This window comes from Nyctibius grandis, chromosome 4 (assembly GCF_013368605.1).
Source record: "Nyctibius grandis isolate bNycGra1 chromosome 4, bNycGra1.pri, whole genome shotgun sequence".
Classification (NCBI taxonomy): Eukaryota; Metazoa; Chordata; class Aves; order Nyctibiiformes; family Nyctibiidae; genus Nyctibius; species Nyctibius grandis.
This window is the reverse complement of record NC_090661.1, coordinates 2,944,470-2,957,859: the sequence shown is the minus strand read 5'-3', so window position 1 is coordinate 2,957,859 and position 13,390 is coordinate 2,944,470.

The window sequence follows — 13,390 nt, the reverse complement described above, 5'->3', positions numbered from 1 at the left end:
CAGCACCTGAATTGCATCAAAAGCAGTTTTTTTTGCCTTAGAGCAAACTTCACAGAATCACAGAATCAATCAGGTTGGAAGAGCCCTCTGGGCTCATCGAGTCCAACCATTGCCCTGACACCACCCTGTCAACTAGACCAGGGCACTAAGTGCCATGTCCAGTCTTTTCTTAAACCCCTCCAGAGATGGTGACTCCCCCACCTCCCTGGGCAGCCCCTTCCAATGTCTAATAACCCTTTCTGAGAAGAAATTCTTCCTAATGTCCAACCTGACCCTCCCCTGGCAAAGCAGGAGGCTGTGTCCTCTTGTCCTATCGCTAGTTGCCTGGGAGAAGAGGCCAACTCTTGTCACACTGAGGCTTGTCTTTTCCTTATAGGTGCTGCCTGTTTCTGTGTGCCCGGTGTCCTTTGACGTGACATTTTTTGCCAGTGAGGTTGTGCATGACACCACTATTTGGTGCCTCCTCCCTTGCCCCAGCATGCGATCACCTCGTCTGGCTGCTGCTGCGGGTGCTACGTGTGCCCCTGTGTCAGTGTGTGCCATAGCTCTGGCCCTCCTTCGCTATCAGGGAGTTACCATCTCAGCTCCTGGCACTGCTGGCGTGGCTAGGCAGTTAACTCAAAGTACAGCATTTACTAACTTGTTCGACCCATTTCCCTCTTCAAATAGTTGGGCTTCTCCAGGAGCTCAGTTATAGCTGCTCACGTGGGGTGCTTTTGTGTTGAAAATGCTCCTGGTAAATGCAGGTGCTGTTACAGCCATTTGGGTGACTACTTTAAACTGCATTTCTTTTGCCAGTTGTCCTCCCAGTTTTCACACTGTGATCTGAAGAAAGCTCCAGTTGATAAACACAGTCCTCTGTGCATCCCTCTGCATGCTGGTGTCCTCTTGCAGTATCTGTAGTTTCTGATTTCACATCTCCTACTTTTGGTACAATAAAGGAGAGCGATGGCAAGAGTGGTAGAACACCTGAGCTTTGTTTGCCCAGCATGTGCTGTGCTCAAGCATTGCCATCCTTTCTGTGCTGGAGTGTCCTTCCTTGGCAAGACAAGACCACATGTGAGTATGATTTAGATGCTGGGACCTAGCAGGGGCTGATACAAAATCCCTGGGTGGCACTGTGACAGCTAGAGATGTCCCTGTTTCAGGATGGGTAGACCATTACTGGATAATATCCCTGTGAGAGAAGAGTCACGTGAGCCAGTTCTACCTGCAATTGTTCAAATAGTTTTGATTTTTCATGAGCACTTTTGGCCAACCTCATAGTTGCTATCTCTGTTAGAGAATATTTTGGATCATATTTAGATCTACAGTGATCCATGACAAGTAGTTGCTGTAAGTGAAAGTGCTGTCACGTTGATTTTTGTAAGGAAGGTCCACACAGTCTAGCATTTAATGTAAAAGATATTAAAGGTCTGGGGGTCTAGAATAAAGCCTACAGTGCATGTGCCTAATATCAGGAATTAGTGGCCTTTCTTTGAAAGCAAAACATATGACAAACTAAACTTCAGGTAGGTCAGCACAACTACAAAGACATTCTTAGAACAGTGTTAGGTGTTTTGTTGAATCTTGGACAGGAATCTCTGAAACTTGGGAAGAAAGGGAGCTGCTAACTGCTGGATCTAAAGCCAAGGAGCAGCTCTTTGTTTCATGGGTAGGTTCATCCTCTCAACAACCATTAGCAGAGATCTCATATTTCACAGTAGAAACCAAGAAGAGCCAAGTTGCCCTCTCTTGCTGAACCAAAGGTAAGTGCTTTTATATGCAAGATCAGCTAATGTTCCCTTGCCTGCTGTACTGAGAAACAGCAGGAGAAAGTAGTTCTGTCCCCAGGTGACATTTCTCAGGCCTGTGGCCATCTTCTCCTTAAGCATGCCGTTCCATGCCCTAGCTCACCTGCTTAGTAATTTCCCTCAGCAATGTATGTTCATTTAACCCACGTGGTACTAGATAATTATGTGCTCATTTACATTTGTACTACTTCTAACATTATTATTGATACTGTTAGTCAAATGTACATGTTTATCTGTGTCAGACAGCCCTGGACATTGGCCTACACACATCCCAGCCTAGTAAGAGTTAGTAGCTTTATGCTCAAGTTCAAGATCAGTTATTATTCCCAGGCACACAGAGCGCTATTACCATTTCTGGCAAAATATAAACTACTACATGTATCATCTTACCCTGAATTCATCTATTTGTGCCAGCTAGAAAAAAATCCTAATTAACTAACTCAGCCTCTCAGGGCTCTGGCTCCCTCGTGTTTGCACAACAGTGCAAGAAACCGTAACGCGGTCAACAAAGCACTGATAAAAATAAAGGCAATCAAAATCTTTAATGTAGCAATATAAGAACTCCACTACAGTCTGGGAGTATTCCAAGTTTATAACAACATTTCTCTACTAAATATTCAGTGTTATTTCCATTGCAATCTGGAAGCACATTCTCCAGTGAGCTCCTTCTACCTGAGTCTACAGCTTTTAAAATGGCATTGCTGCTAATTTGCACTTGAATGACCTTTTCCTTCTGTAAATCTTAAATGTTTTGGCCTTTCTAGCTGAAAACTACAAACAGATCCAAATGCAAATGTTCTTACATGAAGTTGTAAGTATCCATATTATAATGACAATGCTATTTATATTGAAGGGCTCTAAACATATTAGAAATGGTTGATTAAATCCTGCCCTTTATTAGCCCTATTGCATAGACATTGTTATTCTAACATTTGTCTCTGATTTTAATAGTTAGGTGTATATGACAGTACAAATACCCAACCCTTACCAAATTAACATCACCAAAGTAAAGGCTGGAGCAGTACCTGCTAGCCTAGGTAGTAATTAAAAAAGATAAATCATAATTGAAGTTGGGATTTCAGCAATGTACATGCACTCATGAAAAAAAAGCAGCAGCAGCAGGGTTTTACACCTAACAGAGCCTGGCTATAGCTCCAGCACTCTGGGTCTAGACAACTCCTTTAGCCATCACTCTACACAACATCTACTCCGTGCGTAGCATCTATCTCCACACACTTGCCATCGTTTTCTCCTGCTCCTTGGAGCAGTTCCCCTGTTTCCTCTGTAAGTGTTGGGCAGAAAAGCAGGAGGAGGGACTGTGTGCTCAGGCTTTAGCTCTGTAGCTGTGGTGTAACTTACTCAGGGGTTCCGCAGCAGGTTAACTTGGCTCAGGGGAGTTCTCTAGTCACTTATATGCATTATTAAAATCACTTAGTACATGGATCTGTGTGGCTTTTGTTTGCTCCATTTAATAGGTCAGATAATCTGCTAGTAATAGCATTCCACTGTGTCTTACCACCTAGAATGCATATACTTTGCCTGAATATAAAATGATTTTGATCTGTGCCCAGAATTATTCAGTTAGGCAGATCAAATGTGGGGTTTTGGTGGGTTTTTTTAGGTTTTGTTGGGAAGCAATCATGGAAAAATATTTAATGTGAAGTAGAAAGCACTAGAAGAAAAATAAGGAATATCATATATCCAGGAAGAACGAGAGATTAGTCAGAAAAAAGAAACTGTCCTGAGTGTTAAAAAAAAAAAGCACAAGTTTTATCTAAGTAAGGGAGCAAATACAATGAAATATTGCCACTATCCAACTGGATGGTAACACTGATACCTTACTAACAGGTTACTCCGTTGCCCTTCAGGGGACAGTGAATCATCCATAATCACTTCTTGGTTTCTGTTTGTTTCTGAATATTGGTTTTGCCTTTCAAATCCTGAAAACCATTCTTCAGAGGATTTGTTATTGTGGTTAACTAGACAGGATTTTTCCAATCAGACGGGACATCCTCTGGTTAGAAAGCTTCCTTCATCTGTTATTTAATGGTTAAAAAATTAAGAAAGTTAATGTGTTTTGCTAAAAATTAAGCTTTCAGGCTTTATAGAAATTGCTACAAGTTTTCTGGCGTCCTTGCACACAAGCTGAACTAAAAACCTAACCCTGGTATTTGCCCTGATAACTTCTATTTTAAGGTGAAGGAGGAAGAGGAATGACACGACCTAGCACAAGAGAGCTTGGAGAAGGAGAAGAAAACAAACAAACAAAAGCGTTCAAGCAAAATAGGCTGAAATTAAAAATCCTTACCCTTAAACAGCGTGAGGAAAGGAATGAAAGCTCCAGACTCTAGCTCTTCCCAACAGAGAGGTAAAATCCATCCCACCTCCTGGTCTTTCTCTTTTATAAGCCCCATGACTAAACCACGTGATGGGGCAATAAACAGTCAATAAATAGGAGAGAGGCTGAAATGCCTCTAAATGGTATTCAGGTGCCTCCGTTTGTCATAAATTATGGTCTCATTAGCAGGATGCTGGTAAAGGAATTTGTGGTGGATCAGGCCTCACCAGGTGCCTGGTGATGTCCACCACTTTGAATTGCGGTAACCTCCGCCTAACAAGAAATACATCTTGTGGAAAGCCTGGCTTGCTCGGGTGCTTTGACATAATAAAGCAGTTGGTGCATCACGGTGCCATGTCTACCTGGGTGCAGCTATGCCAATGCACCCCAGTGCAGCCTCCCGGGGTGTCCCCTTCCCTTCCCTGGGTGAGGAGGTTGGTGCACCCTCAGTCTGTCCCAGTAATGCAAGGGCACCCTGTTACACAGGGGCGTGTGAGAACAGGGTCATGTCCACGGAGCCATCTAACATAATCTGTCAAAAATAATTTGTTTCTCTTTAATTGAGGTGGTACAAAACCTGGTGTTTGCTTTCCTGGCTTTTATTTCTTACAGAGCTCTAGGGTATGATGTCAGCTGTGATGGAATACACATGAACACTCCCAGCTACATTGGACAGGGTGTGAGTGATGCCAGCATCAATCCAATGGTCTTTAGCTGGTTTATTCCTTTTAAAAAAAGAACAAAACACCACATGAAAACAAAGAAAACCCGAAGGTGAGGAATAACTGGCACGGCACTTACCAACAGCCACATCAGGGCTAGATGCTGAGTCCCTGAGCTGCATAATTTTGAATTTGATCCCTAATGAGTTGCAGCTCAAACATCTGCTTTTATGTTAACAAGGGGATGCGCTGCGGCGCAGAGGTGGCAGGATTTTATCTTTCCTGAACAAACCATTGCCAGTACCCGGCCTCTCTCCCCTGGAATTTATTAACGCTGCAGCCTAATGTTAGGTTTTGCATCTCTTAGATGCGTATCCTAGGTTTTGTTTCGCTGCTCCGGTGCTTCATCTAATGCTTCAGTATTAATGTAATTATTATTTTTAATGTAAAACTGTAGCAGGTGTAGTGGTCTGTGACAGCTGGGCTTCCCAGTGGCCAGCCCCTCGTGTCCCACTCTCCCTCCGATGAGTGACACTCGTCCTGTGAGCCTCTGCAGCCTCTCCTGTGCCATGCTGGGCTGAACGATTTGAAGTCCTACAAAACAAGGGCTTCATGTGGGAGGTGCCACCCCTCATCGCGCAGCACAAATGCCTCAGTCCAGCGGGGAAACTCGTTTAGGGCCTCCATCCACCTTCCCACCTAAGGGGGCTTGCCCCAGGGTAGGCTGGGCTCCCACCACCCTCTTTTCCCCAGCCCGTAGCTTTGCACAGAAGGTGCCCTGGGTTAAACTGCATGCCGTGAGAAATAAACACAGGATGCTCCTCCACTGATGATGTTTCAGTGCCTGGGGTTGTGAACTCCCACGCTACTCCCTGTAGCAGACCAGACCGCAGCCCCACTCTGCTCACAGTTAGGGCTTTCTCCTGGTTTCCAGTCTGAATTTATTCACCGCCAATTGGTAGCATGTTCTTCTAGCGCTGACGTTCCTTTTAGTTAAAATGCCTCTCCTGGCTCTTCGCCCACTCATGTGAGTGGGAAAGGCAGACATCTCATTTCAGCCTTCTATTTGCTTGGTTAAATAGACCGAGTCATTGTAAAACCCGCTGTAAGCCCCCACTGACAGTATCTCACTGGCAGCGTTTCCCACACCGATCCCAGCTGTCCCCGTCGCAGATGAGCTCCTGTGAACGCCCTTCAGCCCACTCAGATTAATCGTCCTTAGTTCTTGTGGAACATGCCTTGCCTTTTTCATGGCTATGGATTGCGCGTGTCTTTATCAAGACAACATTTTCTCTTCCTTTCTGTCACCTCCAACAGATTAGTCCCTTGGATTCATGGTGACATCTTCCACTTGGTGCATTTTGTACGAGCAAATTTTCCCCGTTTCCATTGCACTGGTCTTTCAAGTATATTCTATGCTCTATCGCTCTTCCCTGTGAATAAACCGGCCTCGTCACCAGCACGAAGAGTTAATACACACAGTATTAGGTCTAGGAGTAGTGACTGTTCTTTAAAGGGTTGAAGGTTGCCTAACAGTACGAAGGCAGTACGAGAGCACCCGTTTGAGTGAGGACACGTGCAGAAATGATAAAAGGCAAGGGGCATAAATGACCTGCTTTGAATGCACACAGCATGTGGAGAATTTTTCTCTGAGAGAAAAACGTCTTCTCTAAAAATTGTACAGTATCTTCTGGAAATCACCTACCCTTGTTTCAGGTCTTCTCTGTAATGCAGAAAATTAACACTATGAGAGATTTCAAATAACCTCAGGTAAAAGGTACAGCATGTAACCTGTTACAGGGTCACTGTAAAGTCTTACAGGTAAATTAAATAGCCCTACAGAATGTTGCACATGTAAAAACTAACATCCACTGCTTTGTAAAGAAAAAAACTTGCTGAGAGAGCAAATGGAGAATAGGGAATACAGCATGGCTTGAGGTAAAAAATAAAATTCTAAGCACAATATTATTTTATGCACAGTTGGACACAGCTCAAATTTGACGATGTTCAGATATAAAAGAAGTTATTTTTGTTCTTTTTTCCAACACTGCGTGTGCACTAGCAAGTAAACGACACTTCAAATTGTTTCAGCCGCCTTCCTGTCTGTTCTCTAATGAGATATTTAGAGCTCTCACCTTGATTTCACTACTGCACATCCTAACAGGTCTGATACCAGCTTCAAATGAGACCAACAAGGTCAGAACAAAATGAGAAATGAATGACATGGTCACAACAGTTTCTCACTGAGTATTTTCTCGGGGCAGGTGCGGTAGGGAGTGCTCAAACTTCATTATCGACAGCTGAGCGCCCGTTTAGGGAGCTGGGAAGTCTTTACGTTGACTAATGAGGCAACACGTCCCTCAGGACTTGTTTTGAAGAAGAACAACCTTAAGGAAAACGAATCAAAGGTTTCAGAAGGCTGTGCAGCACGGGGGTTAGCTCCTCCCCCCAAACCTCACTTTCAGCTATTCCAAGGCTTTTTTTTCAGAAGCTACAAGAAATTGCTTTAAATGGCTTTTAAGTATATCAGGAATTAGATAATGCAAAAATATCAGTGGAAAATAACCCATTAAAACATGAATTACTGTTTGAGATTTCTGTATATTGTATTCTCTTCAGATTTTCAAAGCAAACAGGTACACCGCAACATTTATTCCAATACATTTTTAAGCACATGCAACACTGGTGTCCTACTGGTACATGAATTTCTAATGCTGTCCAAGAACCTTTACATTAAGAGCATACGAGAACTCACACACACACGTGCACGTATTCCTTCTAGCATTAGTCCTGAGGAAAAAACCCTTAAATTTTACTTGAGAAACCACGTCAGTTCTGCACGTACATCTGGGAAATAACCCACCAGCTCTTCTGAACGAATTCCCAACCTAAATACCTTGCACTCTGTTACAGTTTGGATCTGCACTATCTGCTGTTCCTCGGATTGTGATGTTTGAAATCGTTCAAAACAGTCCCAAGATTTGCAGCACTGGAGACAAAAAATGATATTCTCATTAAAAACCATGCTTGATGCAGGTGAAGGGTCATATGGAGATGCTAACATTCAACACATAAAATTGATTGATAAAACATAAGCACATATAAACTAGAAAACACATCACAGTTCTTTAAAGATTTCTCATTCAGTGTATAATTTGTGTAATTACAGAGTCAGCCTTTTTTTTTCTGAGTTAAATATTTAGGCCAACTTAGAATAATAAAAAAAATTTGCTAAAATGACTTCTTGTAGAAAGAATGACAATTGTTTAAAATAAATACATATTTTAAAAGATCATATATTGCTCTGAGCCCACGTCCACCCAATGCCACTAGATGTCAGCACTATAGAACCAGTTGCTTTCAGACTTAAAAGCATTAGGGCCACTTGGTTTATTTATTAGTGTTACCTTGTCTGTGAAATACTGCACATCAACTACATGAATAACCAAGCACGGATTTCTGGTAGTAAACCGAACCCAAATTAACAGTCTTGTTTCACTTTTCCCCCCCCTCTTATTTACTTGATTTGAATAGAGGACTTCAAATCAGTCTCACAATGCCAAAAATGTTTCTAAATAAGATGTAAATAATTTCTAACCATTTTTCCTAACGCAGTGACACGGACTTCTCACTTCAAAAACCCAGCACTACGAGCTCTTTTTGTCAGGTACTAGAATACCTTGAAGATAAAGCTCTTTACGTTAAATACAGTGTAGTTGATCCAGGTTGAAAACTATAAGGCACATACATGTTTTTTTAAAACCACGTGTTCTGAAGTATCGTTACAATTGTGCTATTCTGGATGGCCCATCATAGCTATTGGTTTTTCATGGTTTTGGACACAAGGAATGAAAGACCACAAAAATACAGAAAAAATACAGAAAAATACAGAAAACCAAGAATGAAACAAAACATGACACATTGATACAATACACACTACAACAATGATCAAATCGTCTCATTTCTGTGACCAGCAAAGCATTGACAATTGCGAAGCATTCTTTGTTTTGCACTGGAAATACCTGACTTTATTTAGATACACAGATGTTTATCACTGGATTGCCACAATACCTGAAATAAAAAAAAAAAGAGGCTGCTTTTTTTTTTCTTCTATCTTTTTTAACAAAACAAAGCTGCCAAGTAATTGTTGTTGGAAAAATATGAGAGAAATAATAGGTAACTACAAAAATGGTGAACGAGAGCAACAGCTGAGAAGAGAATAACAGTTAAGGAACATATGAAACCAAATGGCAACAGTTCTAGGCATTTATTCCAATATCTTAGAAAATAAAAATAAAAAAAATATTCTTCATTGCATCACCATTTCAAGACAGAAAAACAAATTTTTAGGTTAAGCCAAAAGAAGATGTGAATTGTTTCCTTCTTTTTTTTTTTTTTCCTTTTTTTCCCCATTTTAAACCTTGTTTATTCACAGTATAAATACACCCCACTGGGATATTTTTTTTAGTCACAAGATGCACAAAGTCTGATAAGTAGCACTGGGTCCTTTTCTCCTCTGTAAAGCTGCTCTGCCCTACTAAAACTCCACCCTCCCTCCTCCCCGCCCCAAACTTTTCAGCGCCTTATTAACTTGCAGAACAGCTCCAGGATTGAGTACCTTCTACAACCAGTAGTACTCAGTCGAGAGCATGCATTCCCACACACACGCTCAGCCAAGAAAATATATTCCATGATTATTTGAAATCCACCTTAAGGCAAATAGATACGTATTTTCTACATCTTACTGAAAATTTTTACATTTCAAACGTGAATCTGAAATTCAATAAATGAACTAATGTTCGGCATAAAGAATGCTTTAACCAAAAAGAAGTAAAAAGAAAATATTTTTCCCATCAATAAATCAATTCTTTTGCCTTATTTCTATCTACATTTTGTTAAAGCATTTTATGCGCTTTCAATAACATCAGATTGCAAGTTTTTTGGCAACTTTTTTTTTTTTTTTTAATAAAAATTCAGACAGTGTTCTCTGTTTGCAATCAGAACCACAACCTTAGTGCAATATTATATTTATTTCTTACAGTAATTTTGGTTGCCATACAAGAGTCTTAAGGATTGGGGAAAAGTGCAAGTTACAGGAGCTTGATTTTTTTTAATCAGTCGAAATAAGAGGAATTAAAGCACAAAAATTACAGCAACATAGATAACGTGAACACAAGTTGTTACACAAACTATAGCGAGAAACATATTAATATCCAGAAAAGAAAAGAAAAAATGTAATGGAAAAATTATCAATATTTGTGGCTCATACACATAATCATCGCCAGATCAACTGGGTAATGCTTTTTAAGAACTGAGAAAAAAAAAAAAAAATCACTATTTTTTTTATTAACTTAAGTACCACAAATAATTAACTTTTGTGATATGTAAATTCTGTAAATCAACAGTCACATCTAGTCATTTTATAATATATGAATTAAACTTAAAATGTTCTCAGACACCTAGGGAAAGGAGTCTGTGCAGTTATACACAATTTACATCTTGTAAGATTTTGGTATTGTATACACAAATATTACAGAAACTAGGCATGTAAATGCAATTTATTTAAATTACAGTATATAAACAAAAGTTGATCCTAAAACCCAGAATATCATAACTTATTTCATAGATCTCTAACAACTTGTTTTTCACTATCATAGTAGCGTGAAATAAATGGGTCTTCTCTCCTCCCCCCCCCAACATTTCCAGACTGATGAAAATACTCGGAGGCAACGTCGTTCTCTGTTACTATTGCTTTCTGCAGCACAACCATCCCACAGAGCTAGAGACCAACTCAGCTGGGCAGAGGCGGGGGTTATTGGTGAAAGTGGGTCCTCTCAGGTCTCCTTACCTTTACTTTGTAAGACACAATGTAAAAATAAACTAGTTCGTTAGCTCTTGAACGTGTTAAACCTCTTTTCTACTCATTGTGTTGTACCTATTCTTTCAGTACCTGAAAAGATACACGAGCAAGAAACGCACCTGGGTAAGAAAGGGATTCCCGTCGACTGGAATTTACCGTGTATTTCAGCACTTGTTCAACATAAATTCAACAAGAAGGTTGTGATTAAAAAGCAGCTTAAAAGTCAACTTCTACATTTTTCTTTTACTACCGTATTTTCTAGTGTATTTTCTGGCACGTATTATAGAGGTAATATCAACTGTACCCAAAGAAATAATAAAAAAAAAAAAGAGCATGGCATTAGTGGTTTATTTACTGAATTCTGCCGTGTCACCAAATGGAAGACAATGATGGCTAAATTACCATTTTTACACTTCTTAAAGTATTTGATGGCCTCAAGTTGCCTGTATCGACTATCTGAATGAAACTGCTGTTTTTTCTACACCACCTATGGAAAAATTCAGTACTCTTGAAAGTAAAATGCCTTAGTACTTGATTTTTATTACAAGGTTACTTGGAACTTTCAAATACAAATATAGCGTAGTAACAGATGTTAAGTCAAAAGATTTGTTGTTCCGTAAAGGGGGCAGGAGGCTATATAAGTTGCTTTTTTATGAGTATCCAATGCGTTGGTAACTATAACCACTTTTGAAGAAATATTCATCCTCCTTTGTAGAAGTTCTAGCAAAGATAGAAAATATAACACAGCTCTGCTGGTTCAGATGCATCCAAATGAGGTTGATTTTAAAAAGGTCAAGACTTTATAATTATTCCACAGAAATAGTAGTAAACCACAAAAGTTTTTTTTTTCTTTTTGTTTTTACTTTCTAGCACTGAAGTGGCACAAAGGCTGCCCAGTAGACCAGCCACTTATTTTTCTTAAAATATTGTGCTTATAAACTATCTGTACAACTATTTAAACTTGCAGTAAAGAAAGATATTTAAAATGCTAAACTTTATGTACTCATACTAGGGCTGTTGCAGACCTAATTAGACACTTGTGAGCAAAAAAATAATCACAATAAAAAAATTAGAGATAGGCTGGACCATATCAAGGACCATATCAAGGAAAGAAAGTTCAGGTGCCTCGCAAAATGTAAGAGAACCTGAAAGTATGGTAGGTAGGCAGGCAGGCTAGCCATCCACGCACAATTTACCCACCTTGAACATCTTGAATATTATGTTAATAAAGACCTACAAAACTCACAGATATTAAGAGGTGTTAATTACAAGGGGAGTTCAAACATGCGGAGAGAGACTTGTTAACTTTAAAAAAAAAAAAACAAAAACAAAACCCAAAAAGTCAGATTGACCAAATCTGTGTGTTTCCTCCTGCTGCCTGACGTCTCCTGGAAGGCTCGTGAGCTCTGTTACCCCCCGGCCAGTCCCCGCTCAGCCACAGCCACCGGGTTTCTCGCAGGGTGCACGCACCTCTCCTGCGCCCTCACTAACGGCCGCGCAAAGAAATCCCCGGAACCAATACCTGTTACCAGGGATAAAAATGAGAAACTGGACACCTGCCCAGCTCTCCTGGCCCTTGGGACACATGTTCTGAGGCACTAGATCCCTCTTTCCATCTTGGCGTCACCTTTTTACCCTTTTTGTTGTTTTTTTTTAAACAAGCTGAAACATTTCCATTCCTGCTATCAGGCTGAAATCCCTCTCTCACTTAAAACACTGGCAACCTTCCTGCTGACTTCAATGGGAATATTCATCTTCCTTTTTCTTCTTTCTTGGCCTGAGTTTCAAAATCACTAAGCACTTACCACTCCCTGAATTAAACAGCATCTCTCAGGGTTCAGCATATTTGAGTATCTGTCTGTGAAGTCCAAAAGATGCATCTGTACATAACCCCAATTTTTTTCTGGTTTGTAGAGTTCATATTGCGACTTAGCAGTAGTTCAGCTGGTTGAAAACTGGGGGTCTCAGGTTCAAACTAGCTTCATTTTGTTGTACCTCTAAGTGTGCATTCCTCCTCGGTTTTTATGCAACATCTGCATCGTCTTACAGGTCAAGTCAATGGAGCACGTATTGAACTTGTTCTGCCACCTTGGAAGAGTGCTAAGTATAACTGCAGAAATAAAGAAATACCAGGTAAAACAGAGCAAGGTTACCTTTGAACTAATTCCAGCAGAACAACCAGCTTCACTGCCAACAAATCAGAGAGCTAAACTAGTAAAAAAAAAACCCAGTAATATGAACTCCTGTTCCTGTCTTAATATTGTGCCTCTGCTACTAATAAAATGGGTTTGAATGGTAATGAAGCAATCTGTCCTCTTAACATGAACTAAGGGTTGGGGAAGGAAGCCTGCTCAGAGACTGGATGTCGAGAAGAAAATATAGTGCTTTTCGATAAAAGAATGAAATGCTTGCAATTTTAAATTGAAAGAAAAGTGGTATGTAACGGTTCCAGCAGAAGGGCATTATCAAGAGATAATATTTTTGAAGTTAACAATTTTCTCTCTCTCATCTCCCCACAACTTTTGAAATAAAATGGCCCCACTCGTGTAACATATTTAGATTTACGTTTGGGCATGTAGCATACAGTCTGCATTACCTGAGTACCAGGATTAAACTGTTTTCCCCCTCCCTCCCCCAATTTTGCTGGCACTCGCAGACAGACAAGGCATTTGGGGTATTTCAGTACCAGCCCATCTCTAGTTATCAACAGAAGTTTGTGAGGCAAAAATAGCTATTC